Source organism: Chlorocebus sabaeus, chromosome 14, assembly GCF_047675955.1.
Source record: "Chlorocebus sabaeus isolate Y175 chromosome 14, mChlSab1.0.hap1, whole genome shotgun sequence".
NCBI classification, from domain to species: domain Eukaryota; kingdom Metazoa; phylum Chordata; class Mammalia; order Primates; family Cercopithecidae; genus Chlorocebus; species Chlorocebus sabaeus.
The window spans coordinates 70,906,976-70,917,269 of NC_132917.1; positions in this window are offsets into that span (position 1 = coordinate 70,906,976).

Genomic DNA, 10,294 nt, shown 5'->3' on the forward strand with positions numbered 1-10,294 from the left:
TTCACCTATTTTACATACATCTATCCTTCTCTAATTGGTTTTCTACACTGTCATGCCCACCTTTGAGTGGAGGCTTTGCTTTAACCTTTCTTGCATACACACAAACCAATCAGCTTCCACTCCCCATCCTGTGCCTATAAAGACCCCAGACTCAGTCAGAAGAGGAGGAGATGGCCTGACTTTGGGGAAGAGATGACCTAACTCCAGGGAAGACGACCTGCCCTTCCCATCTCCTCTCCAGTTCCCCTCTCTATTGAGAGCAGTTTTCATCACTCAATAAAATTCTCTGCCTTCACCGTCCTTCATCTTCATGATCTCATTCTTCTTGGAATCTGGAAAAATGCTCAGGACCCATGGAATGCAGGTCCCCAGAAAGGCTGTCACGTCAGCCCTTTGCACTTGTCAGTGGAGGGCAGCCGCCCCACACGACAAGGCAAGGGGCCAACTGAGCTGCTAACACACCACCGTCCGCAGACAGCGGAACTAAAGGAGCATTGTAACACTTCCTTGGGACTTCAGGGTTGTGGGCACCCTCACCTGGGTGCCACCATGTTCCCCTTGAGGCAACACACCTGGTCTGGCTGCAGGCCCTGTGTGGAGCGTGCTCGTGTGTCAGTGCCTGGAGCAGCCAGTCAGAGCCTGCACTCACTCCCTCGTGTTCTCCCTCCCACAAGCAGTTGAGCTTGGCGGGCCGAGTAGATGGGCACCCCTTCCGTGAGTCCAGTTACTATTGACTCGATGTGGTGGTTCACACCTGTAATCCCAGCACTTTGGGAGGCTGAGGTGGGCAGATCACTTGAGATGAGGAGTTCGAGAGTAGCCTGGCCAACATGGTGAAACCCCATTTCTACTAAAAATACAATTAACCAGGCATGGTGGTGCATGCCTGTAATCCCGGCTACTTGGTTCCAGCTACTGAAGCAAGAGAATTGATTAAACCCGGGAGGTGGAGGTGGCAGTGAGCTGAGTAATCGCTCCAGCCTGGGTGACAGATTGAGATTCTGTCTTAAAAAAAAAAACAAAAAACAGAAAATAGCCAGGCCCAGTGGCTCACATCTGTGATTCCAGCACTTCAGGAGGCCAAGATGGCTGGATCACTTGAGGTCAGGAGTTCGAGACCAGCCTGGGCAACATAGGGAAACCCCATCTCTACTAAAATGCAAAAATTAGTCAGGTGTGGTGGTACATACTTGTAATTCTAGCTACTTGGGGGGCTGAGGCAGGAAAATCACTTGAACCCAGGAGGCAGAGGTTGCAGTGAGCCAAGGTCATGCCACCGCACACCAGCCTGGGCAACAGAGTGAGACTCTGTTTCAAAAAGGCTACTATTGAAAAGACAAAAGATAGTTTGGTGAGGATGTGGAGAAAAGAAAACTCCTTGTACACTTTTGGTGAGAATGTAAATTAGTACAGTCATTATGGCAAACAGTATAGAGGTTCCTCAAAAAATTAAAAAATAGAACTACCATGTTGTCTTAGTCCATTTGTGTTGCTACAAAGGAATACTTGAGGTTGGGTCAATCATTATTTTATCTTTTGTAGAGACAGCAGTCTCACTATGTTGTGCAAGCTGGTCTTTATCTCCCGGCCTCAAGCAATCCTCTTGCCTCAGCCTCCCAGAGTACTATTACAGGTGTGAGCCACTGCACTGGGCCGAGGCTGGATAATTTACATAGGAAATGAGTTTGTCTCAGAGTTCTGTAGGCTGTACAAGACACAGTACTGGCATCTACATCAAACTGTTTCCACTTATGGTGGAAAGCAAATGGGAGCAGGCATGTGCAGAGATCACATGGTCAGAGAGAAAGCAAGAGAGAGGAGACAGGCACTAGGCTCTTTTTAACAATCAGTTATCATGGTAACTAATAGAGTGAGAACTCATACATTACCTTGAGAATAGCACCAAGTCATTCCTTAGGGATCCAATGACTCAAACACCTCCCACCAGGTCCCACCTCCAACACTGGGGATCAAATTTCAACATGAGACTTGGCAGGGTCAAACAAACCATATCTAAACCATGGCACATATGATCCAGCAATTTCACTTGAGTATATACACTTGGGTATATTTCCAAAGGAAATGAAATCAGTATGTCCAAGAGATATCTGCACTCCCATATTTGTTGAAGCATCATTCATAATAGCCAAGACACAGAATCAACCTAAGTGTCCATCAATGCATGAATGGATAATGTTACACACACACACACATACACACACACACAGTGGAATACTACTCAGCCTTAAAAAAAGAAGGAAATCCTGTCATTTGTGACAACATGGATGAATCTGGAGGATGTTATACTGAGATAAGCCAGGCAAAGAAAGAAAAGTTCTGCATGCTCTCACTTATACAAGGACTCTAGAAAGGTTGAACCCATAGAAGCAGAGAGTAGAATACCAGGGACTGAACAAGGTGGGGGCAAGAGGGAGATGTTGGTCTGAAAGTATGAAGTTTCAGTTAGATAGGAGGAGTAAATTTTGGAGATCTGTTGTACAGCATGGTGGCCATAGTTAATCATGTATAACTGAAAATAGTCGAGAGATTTTAAATGTTCTCACAAAAAATGCTAAGTATGTAAGGTGATAAATATGTTAACTAGCTTGATTCACTTAAAAGGCAATACAGTGAGGCTTCATCTCTACAAAAAACTTAAAAAAACTAGCCAAGTGTGGTGCCATGTGCTTGTAGTCCCAGTTACTCAGCAGGCTGAAGTGGAAGGATTACTTGAGCCCAGGAGGTGGAAGCTGCAGTGAGCTGAGATTGTACCACTTGCACTCCAGCCTGGGTGACAGAGTGAGACACTGTCTCAGGAAAAAAAAAAAAAAAAGTTTCAAAATGTATACATATATCAGAACATCAGGTTGCACATCATAAATATATACAATTTTTCTCAATTAAAAAATTAAGATACACATATAACAAAGATACAACGATGAAAGCAAAAAAAAGAAAAGAAACTTCCAAAACTGAAGAGTAAAGAGAAAAAAAGGCTGAAAAAAAAGGACCAGAATATCCAAGAACTATGGGACAGCTACAAAAGGTATAACCATCACATAATGGGAATACCAAAAAGAGGAGACAGAAAGAAACAGAAGCAATATTTGAAGCAATGACTGGAACTTCCCCAAATTCATGCTATACACCAAACCACATATCCAGGAAGCCCAGATAGGATAAATGTAAAAAACCACTCCTCACAAAACAAACAAAACAACCCAAAGCCCCCTCAAAACCTGCACCTAGGCACATCATATTCAAACTTCAGAAAATCAAAGATAATGAACAAAATCTGGAAAGAAGCCAAAGGGGAAAATACCTTACCTATGTAGCAGCAAATATAAAAATGAAATCCAACTTCTTAGAAACCATGCCAACAAGAGGAGAGTGGATTTAAATATTTAGTGATGAGAGAACACACACATACACACACACATGCACGGAATCTTATATCCTTCAAAAGTGAAGGGGAAAAAAAGACTTTCTCAGACATACAAAAACTGAGGGAATTTGTGATCACTAGGCCTGCCTTGCAAGAAATATTAAAGGAAATTCTTAGGCTAGAAACTCAGATCTACATAAAAAGAAGAGCATCAAAGAAGGAATAAGATAAGTGATTTTTTCTTATTTTTAATTGATCTAGCAGATAACAGTTTGTTCAAAATAATAATAGCAACAATTTAAGGATTATAGTTAACATATGAGTAAAATGACACCAATGATACAAGGGACAGAGGGAGAAATTAGAAACATTTTGTTATTACTACAACACCTGTGAATTGTATAGTATTAATTGAAAGTGGACTTGAAGTATAGAAACAGAGAATAGAAAGCTGGTCACTGGGGCTAAGAATGGGGGAAATGGAAAGATGTTGGTCAAACGGTACAAATTTCCAGTTGATGAATAAGTTCTGGGACCTAATGTACAGCATGGTGACTATAGGTTATAATGTACTATGTACATGAAATTTGCTGAGAGAGTAGTTCTTAAGTATTCTCATCACACACAAACACACACACACACAGGTAACCATGTGACATAATGGATATGTTAGCTGGACTGTGGTAGTCATTTCACAATACATACCTATATCAAAACATCACACTGTACACCTTGAATATATCAACAATTTTTTTGTCAATTATACTCAGTAAAGCAGGAGAACCAGAAGAGAAAGAAAGCAGACTTGAATATGTTGTAAATGTATGTTACTAACTCTAGGGCAGTCACTTTTAAAAAGAAAAAAAAAATGGAATCATATAAAGTGTTCAATTAAAATCACAAATGGCAAAAAAATTGTGGAAGACAAAAACAAAAACAAGGCCAGGTGTGATGGTTTACACCTGAAATCCCAGCAATTTGGCAGGCCGAAACAGGAGGACCCCTTGAGCCCAGGAGTTCAAGGCTACAGTGAGCCATGAGTGTGCCATTGCACTCCAGCCTGGGTGACAGAGCAAGACCCTGTCTCAGAAAAAAAAAAAAAAAAAAACCCAAGAGAAATAAATAGAAAACAATAACAAATATAGTAGATGTTAATCCAACCTTGTTAGTAATCATTTTAAATTTTAATGGCTTAAATATACCAGTTAAAAGAGATTTTAAGTCAGAGGGGATCAAAAAATAAGACCCAACTATATGTTGTCTACGAGACATAAACCAGTTGGCCATTTGTATGTCTTTAAATATAAAGACAACTATAAATTAAAAGGATTGAGAAAATATACCATGCTAACACTAATCAAAAGAAAGCTGGAATAGCTATATTAATTTCAGACAGAACAGAGAGCAAGCACGTAAAATTACTAGGGATAAAGAGGATCTTCACAGAATGATAAAAGGGGTCAATTCTCCAAGAATACACAACGAATCCTTAAAGTGTATGTGGCTAATAACAGAGCATCAAAATATGCGAGGCAAAAGCTAATACAACATCAATAAGAAATAGATGAATCCACTATTACAGTTAGAGACTTCAATATCCCTGTCAGAAATAGACAGAGCCCGGGCACGGTGGCTCACACCTGTATTCCCAGCACTTTGGGAAGCCAAGGTGGACAGATTACCCGAGGTCAGGAGTTTGAGACCAGCCTGGCCAACATGGTGAAACCCATCTCCACTAAAAATACAAAAATCACCCGGGCATGGTGGCAGGCACCTGCAATCCCAGCTACTGGGGAGGCTGAGGCAGGAGAATTGCTTGAACCAGGGAGGTGGAGCTTGCAGTGCACCAAGATCACACCACTGCATTCCAGCCTGGGTGAGAGAGCAAGACTCCATCTTAAAAAAAAAAAAAGAAAAAAAGAAATAGACCCAGCAGGCAGAAAATCAGCATGACATAGCTGAACTCCAGAATACCATCAATCAACTGGATATAATTGACATCTATAGACTACTTCATCCAATTACAGAATACACATTCTTCTTAAGCTTATATGGAGCATACATCAAACAGACCACATTCTAGGCCACAAAATACACCTTAACAAGTTTAAAAGGATAGAAATTATATATCATGCATGCACTCAGACCACAGTGGAGTTAAACTAGAAATAAAAAACAAAAATAGAACTACAAAATCCCCAAATACTTGAAGATTAAACAAGACACTTCTAAATAACACATGGGTAAAAGAAGACATTTCAAGAGATATGAAAAAAAAATTCTGAACTAAATGAGTATGCAACTTACCAAAACTTGCGGGAACACCAAAAGCAGTGAGATTAGAGGGAAATTTATAGTATTGCATGGATATATTAGAAAACAAAATCTAGGCCAGGAGCAGTGGCTCACACTTGTAATCCCAGCACTCTGGGGGGCCACGGCAGGCAGATTGCTTGAGTCCAGTTCAAGATCAGCTTCCAACATGGGGGAGACCCTGTCTCCATTAAAAATACAAAAAATTAGCCAGGTGTGGTAGTGCATGCCTGTAGTTCCAGCTACTCGGGAGGCTGAGGAAGGATAATCACCTGAGCTCGAAAGGTCAAGGCTGCAGTGAGCTGAGATCATGCCACTGCACTCCAGCCTGGGGGGCAACTGGTGTGAGACCCTGTCTCAAAAAAAAAAAAAAAAAAAAAAGAAGAAAAAATCAAAAGTAATTAATAGTTTAAGCTTCTACTTAGAAAACTAGAAAAAAATAGAGCAAATTAAACGCAAAGCAAGCAGAAGGAAATAAATAATAAAAATCAGAACAGAAATCAATGAAAGTAAAAACAAGAAATCAATAATCAGTTTTCAGCTGATTCTTTGAAAAGATTAGCAAAATTTATAAGCCTCTATTTAGGCTAAGAAAAAAAGAGACACAAAAATTAAAAAAAGGAAAAAAGAGAGACAACATAAATTACCAGATATATAAAAAGGGCTATCACTACAGACCCCATGAGCATAGTAAAGGAATACTATGAACAAGTCTATGCCCACAAATTTGATAACCTAGATAAAATGAACCAATTTTTGAAAATCACAATCCACCAAAACTCACAAAAGAAGTAAGGCCACTTGAATAGGCTTCTATCTACTAAGGAAATTGAATCAATAATTAGCAACCTTCCAAAACAGAAACCACCAGGCTCAGATGGGTTCATTGGTGAATTCTACCAAACATTTAAGGAAGAAACAGGCCTGGCATGGTGGCTCAAACCCATAATCCCAGCCCTTTGGAAGGTAGGAGGATTGCTTGAGGCCAGAAGTTTGAGACCAACCTGAGCAACATAACGAGACACTATCTCTATAAAAAATTTAAAAATTAGCTGGGTGTGGTGGTGCACAACTATAGTCCCAGCTATTTGGGAGGCTGAGGTGGCAGGATTGCTTCAGCCTAGGAGTTTGAGGCTGCAGTGAGCTATGATCACACCACTGTACCCCAGCCTAGGTGATAGAGCAAAATCTCATCTCAAAAAAAGAGGGATGGGGGAGGGAGAATATATGGTCTATAGAGAAGAGTCAATTAGATGTATCAACAATTTCCAATATGCAAACTATAAAGTGTAATTTGAAGAAAACTGTACACAATTTTATTTAAAAAAATTAAATGACTATACTGAAAAAATAAAATTTTCAGGAAAATGCAGTAAGGTGTTACAAACAGACATGGCTAAGGCACTGACTGAAGTATATAAATAACAAGAATTATTATTTTTTGAGATGGTTTCTTGCTCTGTTGCCCGGGCTGGAGTACAGTGGCGCGATCTTGGCTCACTGCAACCTCCACCTCCCAGGTTCAAGCAATTATCCTGCCTCAGCCTCCCCAGTAGCTGCGATTACAGGCACCCACCACCATGCCTGGCTAATTTGTTCTATTTTTAGTAGAGTTGGGGTTTCACTGTGTTGGCCACACTGGCCTTGAACTCCTGACCTCAGGTGATCCACCCACCTTGGCTTCCCAAAGTGCTGGGATTACCCCACCTCGGCTTCCCAAAGTGCTGGGATTACAGGTGTGAGCCACCGTGCCCGGCCTATTGTTTTTAATGTTCAAATAATCCATATCAAGCTTTTAAAATTATGTAAACATTCTGGATAATTGTTATTTATCTTTAAAAATTTTTATTAGTGAAGTTTCTTAATTTTAAAAAGCCCACTGATAAATTAAACTTGTTATTCAATAAATGATTTTTGTTTGTTTTTGAGAAAGGGTTTCACCCTGTCACCCAGGCTGGAGTGCCACAATCACAGCTCACTGCAGCCTTGACCTCCCAGGCTCAAGTGATCTTCCCACCTCAGCCTCCTGAGTAGCTGAGACTACAGGTGCATACCACCATGCCCAGCTAATTTTTCTATTTTTTGTAGAGGCAAGGTTTAGCCATATTGCCCAAGCTGGTCTTGAACTCCTAAGCTCAGGGAATCCACTTGCCATGGCCTTCCAAAGTGCTGAGATTACAGGAGTGAGCCACCAATCCCAGCCAATGAATTAATTTTTAAAAACGTGTCATTGAAAAGGTTTTTCTTCTGTCTCTCTACTCTGCCAACCAGGATCACCATTATCCTAAGGTTTTTGTGTTTTTGTTTGTCCCATAGTTGTTGGATAGTTGCTGGTAGCAACCAAATTACCTGTTTTCCTTCTTCAACTCTGGTGGGAGACAGGCTTACTTATAGTTCTCATCTAGATGTGGGAAAGAACATTTCCAGATGTCTCTAGAAAACCTTTCTTCACGCTTTTAGTCCACATATGAATTACATAACCATATGTAGTTATGAACCACATCATTAAACCCATCACTGGCAAGGGTGATGTAATTTCAGTCTAACCCTGGGGCTCTGAGAATTTTACCCGTGTGGGAGATGACAAGGATGGGAATCTAACCAAGTCAGAATTCTATTAAAGAAGAAATGGTGGATGGGTGCTAACACTAGCATCTACTAAACATACTGTTTTGCATTTCTTGTGATCACATTTCATTCTTCTTATGAAAGCAAAATTTTATTATTGATTTATGGATTAAAGCAATAAATAAATTTTATAAAAAAATGATTGTTTTATTTCCAAAGTTCATTCAGCTCAGGATGTATTTTATTTCTCTTGAGACTTCTTCTTTGACAACTTACAGGTTTGGTGAGATTTTTCTGTTGTTACTGATTTCTAGTTTGATTCATTTATGGTCACATATTTTATGTTTCAATTATTTTAAATGTGTTAGAGTTTCATAACCCAAGATACGGTCTATCTTGGTGAATGTCCCATAAATGCTCAAAAAATGTGTATTACATATTGGCTGATGGGACTGTTCAGTTCTCCCACGTACTTGCTTTTTGTCTAGTGGGTTTATCCATTACTAAACAAGGGGTGTTGAAGTCCCCAACTATACACTGTCAATTGGTCTATATTTTCCTTTTAGTTCTATCAATTCTTAGATCGTATACTTTGCAGCTGTGTTATTTGGTTAATGCACACCTGCTGTCTTTTTGTGATCGGACCTCTTCATCATTATGTAATGTACTTCTTTGTCCCTGGCAATTTTCTTTTGTCCTAAAGTTTACCTTGTCTGATAGTAATTCATCCACTCCAGCTTTCTCTGAATTAGCGTTTGCAAGGTGTATCTATTTCTATCCTTTTACTCTTAGTTTATTGATTTTTACTGATAAATCATTGCTAATTTACCGGTATTTTGAGTTTCTTGTATTTAGCATTTGGTTGGGTCAGGTTTTTAAATTCACTCTCAAAATCTTGGTGTGTTTAGAGCATTTACATTGAACGTAATTACTGATATGTGAGGTTATCGGTCAGTCATTTTATTGTTTTGCTTTTTTTCCTGTTTCCCCTTACCTGTCTTCAAGCGGGTTATTTGGGCATTCTTTAGTAGTCCACTTTAATTTATCTACATTTTTGAGTGTATCTCTTCATATAGTTTTTCAGTGGTTACAGACTGCAATACACACACACAGTTTATTGCAGTCTACTAGTATCAACATCTACCACTTGAAGTGGAATGTGGATATTTAAGCACCATTTAAGTCCCTTTTACTGCCCCCACCCTGTGATGTAATTGTCTAAAATACTTCCTCTACATACACTAAGAACCACATCAATGTTGTAATTTTTACTTTAACTTTTAAATGACAAGTATAATTGGATATTATACTTGTCTTCCATAACAAGTTCAGTGTCTACATATCTTCTCATTTACGCAGCATCCATTCATCCATGAACTTGTTAGCCATTTTTCCATCCACTATGCATTCAATGCATCCATCTGTGATCCTTGTAATTTATCTGAAACTTGTTTCTAACATACTTGAGTCTGGCCATCCTCTGCGATCTATTCTCTTTCCTCTCCTTTTTAATTCATTCAGATGTTGTTTTGTAAGTGTTCACATTTATTTCAAGTAGTACTATCCCCAACTGAACCGTAAGCATCTTGGCAGTGGATTTCTATTCATTTTGTATATTTCCCCTAGGACCTGTTGTGGTGTTCTAGCATCTAAGTGATACCTAACTCTACAAATTACTACTGATTTAAAAAATAATTCAGCCACCTACGCACCCACTGGATGATGCACGAGGTTTTCCACAAAACTTCCTATACATCTAGCCCTAGCACCCAAGACACCTGGACCCTGAGGAACCTGTGACCATGAGTTGTTTTTGAAGAGCAAAAATTCTGAGATCAAAATTCCCTAATCTAAGCTTGCTCTAAAAAAGTATTCCAAAACATTCTTAGAAAGTTTTGCCCCAAATATTAGCCACAAAATTGTCATATACTTTCATAACTCCTTTGTGTATCCATCCAACATCACGCACATACCCTTGTACATAGCTAACACATTACATTCAATTACCCCATTGTAGAAGAGGAATAA